General features: G+C 39.1%; 1 protein-coding gene across 1 annotated transcript in view; it reads left to right on the forward strand.

Annotated features, from left to right (window-relative positions):
* KHDRBS2 (KH domain containing, RNA binding, signal transduction associated 2) overlaps window positions 1–13880 on the forward strand; it is a gene marked incomplete at its 3' end in the record, with an annotated part of 444128 nt that overhangs the window by 346899 nt on the left and 83349 nt on the right. The gene's annotated exons all lie outside the window — the stretch shown is intronic.

Raw genomic sequence — 13880 nt, forward strand, 5'->3', positions numbered from 1 at the left:
ACTTTTTTTCTCTCAAACATGTTGCTAATTATCCTCCTCATATATCTTCAATATCCTTCCCCACTCTCAGTTAAAATAACTAAAGTCCAATCGCTCAGTTATAACTACAGAGTCCCCACTCTCAGACTCACCCTGACTTTTGCACATGAGATCATCTGGACCCCTTGCATGCCTGCCTTTTGAGTGGCTTCTAAGAGTGAAAGGAAGTACCATTAATTATTGGACAAAAACAGTGTTAAAACCCTGGACTTCCCAAAGCAGACAGGCAGGTGAGATTACATTCTTGATGTTCCTTCTTCTTGACTTGCTCCTTGTTCCCTGCTCATTTTTAAATCCCAGAAATTCTTCAAAGCCTAGCTGAGCCAATACCTCTTCTATCATACTTTGTATATTAGAAAAGTAGACATTAAATATGTTAAAAAGTAAAGCAAAAATAGTCACTTCTAGGATAAAGTCTTATTTTTCTAATATTTTGATATATTAGCAATTTTATCACTTGACAATTGGACACTTCTTACCATTAAACCCTTCTCAATTAATTGTACCTTTTGTGATACACTTAACTATGTGTGTAAAATTCAGGATCAAAGTCCCCATCTCCCCTAATAAGCAACATATAGATACCCTAGATATTATACGTAATATAGTGCTTTGTAGGCCATGATAAAGGGTTCAAAAGCAGGAAAAAGGAACCCTTTATTGTGGCCTTACAAAGCCCTATATTATTTGTCTACATCTGCTACTTCAAACCTTATTTGCTTCCATTTTCTATTTTATTCTCTATGCTCAAGCCACACGGGCTTTCTTTCTGCTCCTCAGACATGCCTGTTTTTTTCCTGCCTCCCTTAGAATATTTTCCCTTCTTCTCCTCTGTGCCTGCAATATTACTTCACCTACTCACCCTGGTGTCCTTGGAGGTGAGCACCTTCTCATTACTCACCACGAAGACCCCCCACACACTCTGTCCAAATAGTACACCATTTTACCAGGATCTTCCCACTCTCTTTTGTTTCTTTTATTGCACTTACAATAAATATTTTGCATCCTTACTCAGTAAACTTTGCTGAATGAGTATATAAACCCATGAATAAACTTCCCATAACTTTTCTTCTGACCTTTATCTCATACCAGAATTTATTATATGTAGTTGCCTTATCTCTCTATGTAAACAATGAGCTCTCTCAGGTCAGAGACCACCCCTAAAAACTCATAACACAGAATCTTCACAAGAACGTGCATTTTAAATATTTATTACATTAATACTTTAACATTATGTTAGTGACTGTTTAGAGCAGAACCATCAAAGCCATCTTTCCGGATCCTTATTTTTCAGGCAGATGTAGGCGGTCTCAAAAGGGGAATGATAGAGGATTCTTAAGAAAGTGATTAGTTTCTTTTTACCAGTCTGACTCTGGAATAAAAGTAATCTGTCAATTCATGCTGGTCCTGAAAGACATTCTTTTAGAGGTGAGTTCTATCCCAATGCCTACTCTGGTCAAAGGGATTCTTTGAATCTATAAGACTGAAGTGACCATATCCTTGGATTACTCCTGCTTGCAGAAATCCTCCCTTGAGAATTAAGGCTTTGTTAGAATTCCTGAGACCATTGAGATCAGGAAAATCGTAATTTGTTTGGTACCTTACATTTAGCTCACTAAGAGGAGTTTCTTGTGCTCCAATATCAGCTGCATTCTGCCAGTCAGTTCCTTGAGCAGCAGGCAGCAAGGTAAACAGCAAAATACTCTGTAGATCAGGATCCAGCCTCAGGCTTGACTTTACTTTCTAGTTTGTTATATGAGACAAAATATGATTATCACGTGTGAGTATGACAGTTACCATTGAGCTGAACATTTGAGTCAATTCATTTCCTAAAGTTTAGTCTGGTATAGTCAAAAAATCTTTCATTTCCTTAAGAGTCAAAATGCAGACAACATTAACCTATTACAAGGTTTAAATAAGTTTGTAGGTGAGAAAATCCCTAGTGTTGTTGTAGGACATTGTGGATAGCCAATATATGTTTGTTTTTCTTTTCAGAGCTGTAGCAATGTTAGCACCAGGAGCAAGCAGCTGAATATATAAGCTCACATCAAAAAAACATATATATGATTTTATGGGGCTGAAGGAGTAGAGGGCAGTTGTAGCCCTCCTGTCTGTGATCTTAGTTCTTCAGATATGTTCATTACTGCTGACTGCCATAACTGTAGGCATGCTGGCTTTTGAGGCTAGCAGTGGTGGGGAGGGGGATATGCTGAGAAGAGATTGGATTAAAACTTTGCAGACTCTGTTAATATTTCTGTATCTCTTCTATAATTATCAGTTCTATAGGACAAACACTTCCTATTTTAAGCTATTATTTTTCTTTCTGTTTATGTAGCATCTCAATATGCTTGCTGCCCTGGAGTAAAGAAAGAGTGAGTCTAAGCCCTATGTAAACATAGGTAGGTGGTGATGAAAGGTTTTCGGTGATACTATGAAGAAAACATCTGTCATGTCTAGTAGGGAAAAGTTTCTCTCCTGGCAAGCGTATTTTATGGGCCATATGAAATAAGATGTGTGCTCACAAGTATAAGGCATTATGGGGAGCCCATATCCAGGCCTCAGCTCTTCCTCTCATACTCTGCCCTTACACTTTTCCCAAACACGTCAATTTTGCAGACTTAGAGAAAACATTCTGCAAAAGGGCTTTTCAGGGCCCAAGAGAAATTTTGTAGCAGCTTCAATATCATATCAGTTTCCTGGTAAGCAACTGCGCTTGAAGCTTAGTTACAGAAGGACACCAGTACACCCTTCCTCCCATATACTCTATCTCTTACAGGTCCTCAGGCATCTCTGGTACTAGGGTTGTATTTTCCAGTATTGGTAGAGCATTCATTAAGTTGACAAAAATAAAGGATAGAAAGGGAAAAAGATCATTTGATAAGACATTGCAATATTTAAAAGGTCAATTTTCTGTGTCCTTCATTCCCCCTGGAAAATATTTGTTTTCCAGGTAACAGAAAGCTATTTCTTTGATTAAAATGATTAATACAAATGTATATAGATATTATATATATTATTAACCATTTAGATATGATTTTAAAAGCCTCAGTTAACTATACTCTTCCCACTCTGGTTACACATACAAGCGCGTGCACACACACACACACACACATATACAACAAACACACACACATCAGACCCCTACAGAAAAACATACTCCATGTTTAAAAGGACCCATGGAGCCAAGTATTATGAGGCAGAATACAATTGATATTAGTACTATAATACCAAATATTTATGATCTAATATCATTTAGAAGATACTACATGGAAGATACTGTGGAGCAATTACTTCTGCATTGCTGAGTCCGTGGAGTCGGGCTAAATATATTCAATCTGAACATTGCAAGAAGAAATGTGCATAGAGGTTTAAAAGAGGATGGTAATTTCAAAGAAAGGTACTTTCTTGTGATTGAAAAATGGTGTTCACAAAGGAGATGGCAGAAGATAGAACAGGTAAGCTAAACCAGTGTCAAATTTAAAAAGTCTGAAATGCCAGGATAAAATTGTTGAAGTTTAGGTAAACAAGATGGTAGCCAAGACTTGTAAGTAAGCAGGAACTAATATGATCAAGTTTGATTTTCAAATGCTAAAAGTAGCAGCAGTATATATTTTCTGCCCCTGGCATTTATTGACCTTGAGTACATGCTGTAAATTTGGATGCCCTTTCGCACTGATACCAGCTATGTTCTAGTAAGCGGTTAGCCACTTTATAGGTCCTGATGGTGCTTACTTCTCAGTCCGTTTGCCTGAAAAACAGCATAATGCTTCTGTCCAAAGTAAAACATTCCATATGACATTGTCTAGGGCCATATTGATCAGACTGCAACCATTGCCTTCCCAGTGGGCAGCATCTATACAATTCTGCAAGACCTTCTTCAGCAACCTTTTTAGCCTTTCATTGTGTTGTTCTTGTTTTCCCCTCTCTGGCTTAGTCACTCCATTCAGAGCCCTGGGTCAGAGCTGACTGGGCATCCTGCTGCTGCCTCCTCCACAAACAAGATGTCCTCCTGGAAACTGATATTCCACTTTGAAAATTTCTTTCAAAAACAGGCATTTGGCCTATTGCTCCCTGTCAACTGGGACTCACTTGTGTTTGCTTTTCCATTATTGGTTGGCAGTTACGACTCACCCTTTCAACATCATAAGGCTCAGAAGTGATTCTGGCAATATCTACTGGGGGAAGATTTCTTTATTGTGATCCTCTTGCTCAGCTCACTGGCTGTCTTCATTTTTTAATTGGTTTCGTAGGTTTCTGTTCAACCCATCTTTCTTCCTGGGCCCTGTTCCAAACTCAAAGCATGCCGGTCTCAGACTTCATTAAGCCTTTTCTTCACAAGGATACCTCTTCTTGAAATAGAAAACAGGACCCAGCTACCCTAAGACTCAGCATGCTACATAAAGTGATTTCAAAATACTATCCACAGACATGTTCTTGACAAATAGCTTTTGATTTGCTTATTATTTTATTTGGTATGTACTCAGAGCATTTTAATTTATCACTAATTTTAAGCTATTGAGCCTTCTTAGAAATAGGCTTTTTCTGTTTGCATTAGTGAAAATGTTTTAATGGACTTAATTCCAGGTGGTCTGAACATTGCATTTCCTGGAAGAATATCATATTTATAGTGGAAAAGTCAAAATGGTGACACATCACCTTATTGTACTATAATCATCCATGGTCCTGGGAACTCAGGAGTCATGTAGTTCTCAATGCAAAAAAGGATTATCAGGGCGGGCACTGTGGCTTATGCCTGTAATCCCAGCACTTTGAGAGGCCAAAGCAGATGGATCACAAGGTCAGGAGATTGACACCATCCTGGCCAACATGGTGAAATCCTGTCTCTACTAAAATACAAAAAATTAACTGGGCATGGTGGTGCATGCCTGTAGTCCCAGCTACATGGGAGGCTATGGCAGGGGAATTGATTAGACCCAGGAGGCAGAGGTTGCAGTGAATTCAGATCGCACCACTGTACTCCAGCCTCGTGACAAAGCAAGACCCAAAAAATAAAAATAAAAAATAAAAAGGTTATCAAATGCTAGGTACTGTTTCTGAAGTGCAAAATGAAATTATGTGTGTGAAGTAGTTAGCACAGAGCTTGCTATTCAGAGGATGTTATTTATTATTCTTATTTCTAAATTCAAATTTTCATAGATGAGAAGTTCCATACCAATTGAACTTTTTTCTTTGTAGTTCTCCTTCTAGAAGCTTGTATGAGCTCTTGTTTTTGTTTCACTTAAAGTTCGGAGACTTTAATGTGATATACCTTGTGAGTCTTTCCAATTGTGTGGAATTAAATAAGCCATTGCAATCAGCAGATTCATTATTCATTTTTGTTATTTCTTATGTTTTCTCTTTGTAGAATTTATATAAGTAGATTTTTAAAAAATTATTGCCATATTGACTTTACTGGGTCTACCCTCCACTTCCCTAATGTTTCCTTCATGGTCGTTGTTACTTTATGGCTTTATTTTGCATTTAAACTTTGTGTCCGGAATTGGTGGGTTCTTGGTCTCGCTGACTTCAAGAATGAAGCCGCGGACCCTCGCGGTGTTACAGTTCTTAAAGATTGTGTGTCCAGAGTCTGTTCCTTCAGATGTTCAGATGTGTTTGGAGTTTCTTCCTTCTGGCGGGTCTGTGGTCTGGCTGACTTCAGGAGTGAAGCCTCAGACTTTCGCGGTGAGCATTACAGCTCTTAAGGCAGCGCATCTAAAGTTGTTCATTCTTCCCGGTGGGTTCGTAGTCTCACTGGCCTCAAGAGTGAAGCTGCAGACCTTTACAGTGAGTGTTAAAGCTCATAAAGGTGACATGGACCCAAAGAGTGAGCGGCAGCAAGATTTATTGCAAAGAGCCAAAGAACAAAGCTTCCACAGTGTAGAATGGGAGCGCAGTGGGTTGCTGCTGGCTGGTTTGGGCAGCCTGCTTTTATTCCCTTATCTGGCCCCACCCACATCCTGCTGCTTGGTCCATTTTACAGAGAGCTGATTGGTCCATTTTACAGCAAGCTGATTGGTCCATTTTACAGAGAGCTGATGGTCCATTTTGACAGAGTGCTGATTGGTGCAATTACAATCCCTGAGCTAGACACAGCCTGTTAGAAAAGTTCTCCAAGTCCCCACTAGGTTAGCTAGATACAGAGCACACTGATTGGTGTATTTACAAAGCCTGAGCTAGACACAGAGTGCTGACTGGTGTATTTACAAACCTTGAGCTAGACACAGGGTGCTGATTGGTGTATTTACAATCCCTTAGCTAGACATAAAGGTTCTCCAAGTCCCAATTAGACCCAGGAGCCCCAGCTGGCTTCACCTAGTTGAACCAGCACCAGGGCTGCAGGTGGAGCTGCCCGCCAGTTCAGTCTGGCGCACCTGCACTCCTCAGCCCTTGGGCAATTGATGGAAGGTAGGTACTGAGGAGCAGGGGGCGGTGCTCTTCGGGGAGGCTCGGGCTGGGCAGGAGCCCACAGGGGCAGGGGAGTCTTGGGCATAGTGGACTGCAGGTCTGGAGCCCTGCCCCACAGGGAGGCAGCGGAGGCCGGAGAGAATTCCAGCACAGCCCCTGCAGGCAGGCACTGCTAGGGGACCTAGCGCACCCTCTGCAGCTGCTGGCCCTGGTGCTAAGCCCCCACTGCCCAGGGCCTGCGGCAGTGGCCTGCGCTGCAAGTGCCAGACCATCTGTGTTGGCGCCCGTGGGAACTCGCGCCGGCCTGTGAGTGGCTGGTGTAGCCCTGGTTTCCGCCTGGGCCTCCCCACCACGTCTCCCCCTCCGTGACTCCACCTCCGTGCCTCCCTGCAAGCAGAGGGAGCAGGCTCCGGCCTCAGCCAGCCCAGAGAGGGGTTCCCACAGTGCAGTGGCGGACTGAAGTGCTCACGCTGGCACAGGATGGTAGGCGCACAGTCAGGTCAAAGGCCCACAAGGAGAGGCAGGGCTTCCTAGTGGAAGAGGGGAGGCGCAGGTGGGCCAAGTCGGTGCCCCTGGCCTGGGGAGGCTATGGTGGGCTCCCTAGAGGCCGGTCTCCTCTGGGCTTGGCTAGGGTCCTATGCTGGAAGTGGGGACAGACATTACAGAGGAGCTGAGAGTGAGGGCTGCTAGCACGTTGTCACCTCTCACTTTCTGGACAAAAATTCTGATTTCAGCTATCTCGCTGTTTATTTAAGCTACTGAATTACCTTAGTTTGAGTTCCCCCAACAGTGGGACTGTGGCAAAATTTACTTATGTGAGGTTTATTTGGAAGATCTCTGGTGGTCCAGGTAGAGGCATGAGAAGTGAAATAAGGAAATGAACGAAACCCAGAGAGGGTGCATTCTCAAGCAAGTTAAAACTGTGGGCAACTAACTGGTGCTTATTCCACCACAGAACTCTGAGAAAGAACATACAAGTTAGCACATGCAAAGGTTGAACAACCTTGGCTATTTATACACCAGTTCCTCCCCAACCCCGCCCCAGTCACTAGCTGAGACTTGGAAAGCAGATTTCTTCCCTGTTCTATCCTAGGGTGGAAGGGTCCGCAGGCCAGAGCAAGCCCTCAGGCGAAAAAGACAAACCAATGCTGATTGCATGGAGATACTAAGGCATGGGGATATGGGCAGAGTATCAACAAAATCTGTTACCATTTGTTTCAATGGGTGATGAGGAAATACAATTAAAAACAAAAATCTTCTCTCAACCCAGAAAAACTCTACTTTCCAGAGAAAGGGGACACTTTTATTAGTGAATGAGCATTAAACCTGAATGTGATGCACATCACAAGCAATCTACTAAGAGATCACAAAGACAAAAAGAAATCTCACACTTTTATATAGCCAAGCAGATACAACCCATTACATACGTGTTTTCAAGGAAAACAGTAAGCAGGCTCAAGTAAGAATGTGACAGCACCCTTTGTCAAACATAATTCACCCTAACTTTACCTGGCAATTGGGATGAGCATCTGAATTAGCTAATTTGCTTTATCCAAAGGAAAAACAAACTTCTTGTATCTTTATGGCAGGAACTAGTTTTGCAACTTGGAACAAGACATCCACCAAAGTTAGGCTGCTGTCCTTTGACAGAAAATGGGAGACAGGGATGCTATCTCCAGTGATGTTTACATTTTAAAGAGATGATTTCCTGAGCCCTTGGGAAAGACATTACTAGGTCATAAACCAGACAAAAGGCCTATCTAGTCTCCAAAAGGATTTATATACATTTCAAAGGGAGGAGAAAGCACTTATAATTACAAGTTTTCTAACATAAATGCTCTGAGAAAAAGGAGAGTGGGAAAATCTATTTTCAACAGGGACAATCTAGCCTCTGATTTTTAATTTGTATTTGTCCTTACATGGTAAATCATGTCTTTTAACACCATAAATTTTGTGTCTGCATTTTATCTCCTCAACTGCTTTCAAAAATGTTTTTATTTCATCTCTTTCAAGTGTTCATCTTTTTCTTCCAGCAATTCAATTGACATGTGTTCAAATGGCATGTGTTCAAATGTTCTTTCTGATTTTCCTCTTTATGGCTGCTAGTATTAGTTACTGTTTTTATTTGTTAGTGTAGATATAGTTGTTGAAATACAATAGTGTAGGAATCCTTCAAATAGTGGAAACCAAAGTGATTCTCACCCTCGTGGACCTGCGATGCCTCTCCTGATGCCTTTGCTCTTCGATTTTTCCCAGTCTCAAAGGCAAAGTGTACTCAACCCGTTTCTTGGTTTCTTCTTAGCTTTTGAAGTCAGAGAGAACTAGAACGCTTACATGCACTTCCTCTGCAAGTCCAGAGATCTCTAAATGCCAGTTTCTTCCCAGCACCCACTCCCCACTTCCTATGTCTTTTCATTAGATTCCAACGCTGTTTGGCAAGTACCTCTGTAGTCTTAGACCAGTTTCTTCTACTGAACCCTAAGAAAGTCCATTTGTATCCAGTTGGAATTGAGAAAGAAAACATAAGAGAAGCTCATTGAGATAAGTGTACTCCCATATTTCCCTGTTCCATGAAACAAGTGTTTGTAAGTACACTAATTAATAGGCAACTGAAATGTAGGAAAACAAGTCTCTCATATATTAATTCAGAGTGAAGACCTATAAACTATTCTCTAGATTCCGTTTGATCAAGATCAATTGCCTTCTTTTCCTTGATTAAACAGCTGTTCTTATTGTATCAAGACACTCTTTCACTGTTTGGACAACACCCTTTTATTATTTGAGGAATTTACCATCCTTGATATAGCCTAGAGTGTATGATTTAAGCTTCCTACTCTCTAGTAAACCCACAGACTACAAACTCAAGATAAGTAAACTTGTGTTTGGCACTAATCACTTGTGTTTGGCACTAACCACTTCTCTGCATTCAGAATCCTTTGCTACTTTTTAAAATATCATCCTTGGTTCTGTTGATGTTTCTAGTACTTTCTGTGCCCTAAATGAATCTAGTGAGTATTTTATGGATGTGCAATTGTGAAAAGATTTCCCTTCTCGTAGGTGACCATTTGGAGTATGGATGGCCTGATCCTGGAACAATTCTTGCCGCATTTAATTCAAAGAGAGCAGACATTTAGAAGTGAAGTGACAAGAGTTTGAAGGTGCTCTTTAGAATCTAGCTATTGCTTCTCTATCATGCATTTATATGCATCCATTTGTACAAAATCCTTTTGTGTGTGTAAATTTGGGACAACTAATTTGTTCTGGCATGAAAGAATTTCCACATATGCCCATTTAAAAATGTCTTTAAATTGGGGATTCAGAACAATCCCATTCAGGCCAAGGTATAAATAATAAATGTGTGTTTATTTGAATTTCTTGATGGTAAAAGCTGTGCAGACAATAGACTTATTTATTTCTGAAGAAGATTTATGTTAAAAGAAAGTACCCTGTGGCATCAAGAAGAAAAAACCTGCAAAAAGCACTTTAGTAAATTATAACTCTGAGGTAAAATATGACAGTAATAATTGCTAAAGCAAAAATAAAAGTATAAAACTTGCACATACAGTATATCATGCATTTTCAACTTTTTTATTATTTGGTTTATTCCTGTCATTGGAAGAGCTACTCCTGTGAGAATAATTGGGATTTTAGAAGTTTAATTATTTTGGTTCATATATAATTTAGCGTATTGTATTAAAACTAAGATACTTCCTATAATAATGTTTAGTAACAGTAATATTGGATTTGGTCTTGTGTTACTACCGTTATAACTACCCACATTTTATAAGTGAGGAGTTAGAAGGCTGAAATAGTGGAGCTACTTGCCCAAGTTTATATACTATTAAGTGGAAAAGCTGGAATTTTAAATTCTGGCCATCATGGAATAGAAGCTGTACTGCTAATTGCCATGATATGTGATCCATGTTATGTGATCCATGTAACATATTGTAGACAATAACCCTACAGTTTATTTGAAAGGTACAAATTCAAGAAAGTAAACATGATTCTGTGGACTAAATGTTTGTGTCCCTCAAAATTCATATGTTGAATCCTTGATCCTCGATGTGATGGTATTTGGAGGTGGGGCCTTTGTGGGTATTTAAGTTTAGATGAGATCATAAGGGTGGAGCCCCCCATGGTGGGATTAGTACCCTTGTAAGAAGAGGTGCCAGAGCCCTCTCTCTTCTGCCATGTGTGGGAGGATACAAAAATAAGGTGACCTTTCTGCAAGCCAGCAAAAGAGCCCTCACCAGGAACAGAATCTGCTAGCATCTTGATTTTTGTTTTCCAGCCTTCAGAACTATGAAAAATAAATGTCTGTTGAATAAGCCACTCAGTTTATGATATTTTGCAATAGCAACCTGACCAGACTAAGAAGTATAGTGATGTTTATTTTTCCTTATCTTTCTAAAACACTTGAGCTTTTTGGTTTAGAATAATTTTCAAGTATATATTTCCTTAAAGTTATACATTTAAATTAACTTAATAACTAAACCAACATCAAACTGATACACTCTTTGTTATACCACAGCAACATTTAATTGGAAACTTTTGTAATTATATTATTTCAAGTGAATTTAATGTACAGAATAAACATTCATTAACATAAAACTGTGACTTTGGCATAAGGCAGACCATTTTCAAACCCCTTACTAAATGAATAACCACAACCAAGTTACTTAGCTTCTCTGAGAGAAAAACTAACCTTCCTTGAGTGTTTATACTATGCCAGGCACTGTACTTGCAGTTTATGCATGTTACCTCATTTCATCTTTTCATGAGAGGTCCACAGTCTCCCTGTTTTACAGATTAAGAAGCTAAAGCTTAAAAATTAAACAACTTTCTTCAAACATCACAGTAATAAATATCAGAGCCATTAATTTAAATCTAGATTTCTCTGACTCCAAAATTCATTTTTTAAGAAACCATATACTCTAGTGCTTCCAAAATCCACCCAATATTTCTGTGGTTCTATAAAGATTAAATTACATATGTACATAAAATATGCAGGAATGTCTTTACTGTAGATGCTTAAATAATCACATAAAAGTAGTCATTTATTTTTAATTTTGCTGGTCATGTATCATAGAAGACACTGTATTTGGATCGTAGTATTTTCTAATACTGAAGTTCTAAGTATCAGGATGCCTGTGAAGGGAAGTCACATGCTAAGTCATAAATTACTGAAGCTGTGAGAAACCTGAGACATCATCATGTCTAATGTTGCCTACCGTTTTTGGTTTATTGGACTTGCAGAACAGTATTGTCTCACCTGAAATTTTTACATATTTTTACAAGTCCAACTTGAGCTGATGTCGTTGAATGCATAGGAAAAGATCCTCATTTTGATCCATGGCAGTCTCTGAAGTGCCTTTGGAACCCCTGTGACTCCCTATAACAACATTTGAAAATGTCCTCTTGGAACCCCTGTGACTCCCTATAACAACATTTGAAAATGTCCTCTTGGGTTACTTCCTCTTCTTTTGCATATGAAGTAACTGGGAGCCACAAGAGCAAACTACTTGCTCCAGTTTCACACAGTTAGTAGTTCTAAGGCAGCTTTAACTTCTGGTCAAGGCTCTTCCTGGACCCTGGGTTATATAAGAATCTCTACAGGAAAGGTTGATATTTGAAATATTGAAATTTGAGTTTTGAAATATTTGTTTCAATACACAGAGAGAAGTAAAAAACAAAATGGTCTTTAAAATTGTGACAGTTGAGGCTAACTTATATTACTAAAACGTTTCCAGTCTTTGGGACCTTTCTCTTTGGACTCTAAAGATTCATAAGGTTGATTTAAGGGTGAAAGAGTAAGCATTATATTTATATAGCTATTGTTTCTCCTAAAGTTGAAATATCCTAATTAGAACCTATGCAACTGCCCATACCATTATCCAGTAAGGTAACAAGCCGTAGGAGAGACTAGGTGGGAGAGGCTATTGTCAAAAAAGTTACTTATCCTAATTTGTTCATGAGCACCACGGTAGTCTTTTGGATTACAACTTTCTATTGTTTGTTTATTTATACAGCCTGTCTTTGTGCTTATAATTGCAGAAAAAATATGTGATGTTGTGCATACTTTAACTGCATAGTTTTTTTAATCATAAAATGAATTATAACTGAATCTGCCTATTTAATGCTGGCAGAAAAACTTCCTATTCTATCATGGGTCCAGTTGGTTGGAGGCTTGCAAGTTAACAGACAATAGATTAACAGAGGAAAAGACAAAATGTACTTACACAGGCATGTGGCAGTTGCTCAGTACTGAGTAGTTCACTGAATAGCCAGGGATAAAGTTTATATACCAAACTTTAGGGAAGGGGTGTTTTCAGGTTTTAATGAATGGACGGTTCTGATAAGCCTTGTTTACACAATATTTTGGAATGTCCTAGTGCCTAAGATCAGTTCTTCCCTGACTGGAGACCACTCCAGAGTTAGGGGTTGTGGTAGTTGACTTTGGTAAATCTCTGTTTTAGTAAGATTAGGTTATGTTCAGAACATATTTTTTTTTTCTGCTTATTTAGCTCAACTGTTTTCACTTTAAAATAACATTTGTATGAACCCCTGGGGCTCTAAATGGGTCTCCACATTTTTCCCATCTGAAACTTCCCTAGAAATTTCACAAAAATAGCTAGGTTGATTGCTCTGGGGAGAAATTTCAGGTTAAAAATTATAAAATATGATATCTGTAAAAGGGAAACAGAAAAAGATTAATGATTGGAGCATAGGATGAATCCAGTTTTTAACTTCATAGTATAGCCCACTGAGAAGGGTTCTTGATGTTAGGCTCTAAGTATCTTAAAGGAGAACAGAGGTGGTATAGCTGTAGTCATGGTTATTTTCTGGAGCACAGCATGGGAGGTGCAAGTGTTCTGGTGAAATTTTTGAGTGGCCCAAACTCTTTCAGCAATAAATCTTTTGATGTTTACGTGAAGTGAGAAAGCTTTCGTTACGGGATTTTGGGAAAGTGGCAGTTTTAATTCTCAGTGATTCCAAGTAAGGAGGGTGCTAGAAAAAGTAGAACTGTTAATTGATGACAAAATTAAGAAGATGGTAGTACCCAGTTTACAAAGAGATGCAAGTAGCTAAAAAACAATACAGACTAGAATCTAGTAACCTGTAAGAGTAGTTTATAGTCTTCCATTGAAACATAAACCTTGTCTTTACAGTACATCTGATTTTTAATCAATGGTAATCAAAGGAAAATTATTCTTGTTTGCAAAACAAGTCCTGATTACATTTGATTTGGCTTGATTATAACCTAAGTGAAGCAATAATGATAACTGACCACATGGATCTTTTTAAGTTTCCTCTGCTGAAGTTTTTTATTAACATAAGGAATCTCAGATTGGACTTTTAAAAGTCTTCTCAATGCTGTGAAACCAAGCCAAGAACCAACCACCTTACTTCACCTGCAGTACCTATAAATTTTTGTG

Source organism: Mandrillus leucophaeus, unplaced genomic scaffold (assembly GCF_000951045.1).
Source record: "Mandrillus leucophaeus isolate KB7577 unplaced genomic scaffold, Mleu.le_1.0 Scaffold1142, whole genome shotgun sequence".
NCBI classification, from domain to species: domain Eukaryota; kingdom Metazoa; phylum Chordata; class Mammalia; order Primates; family Cercopithecidae; genus Mandrillus; species Mandrillus leucophaeus.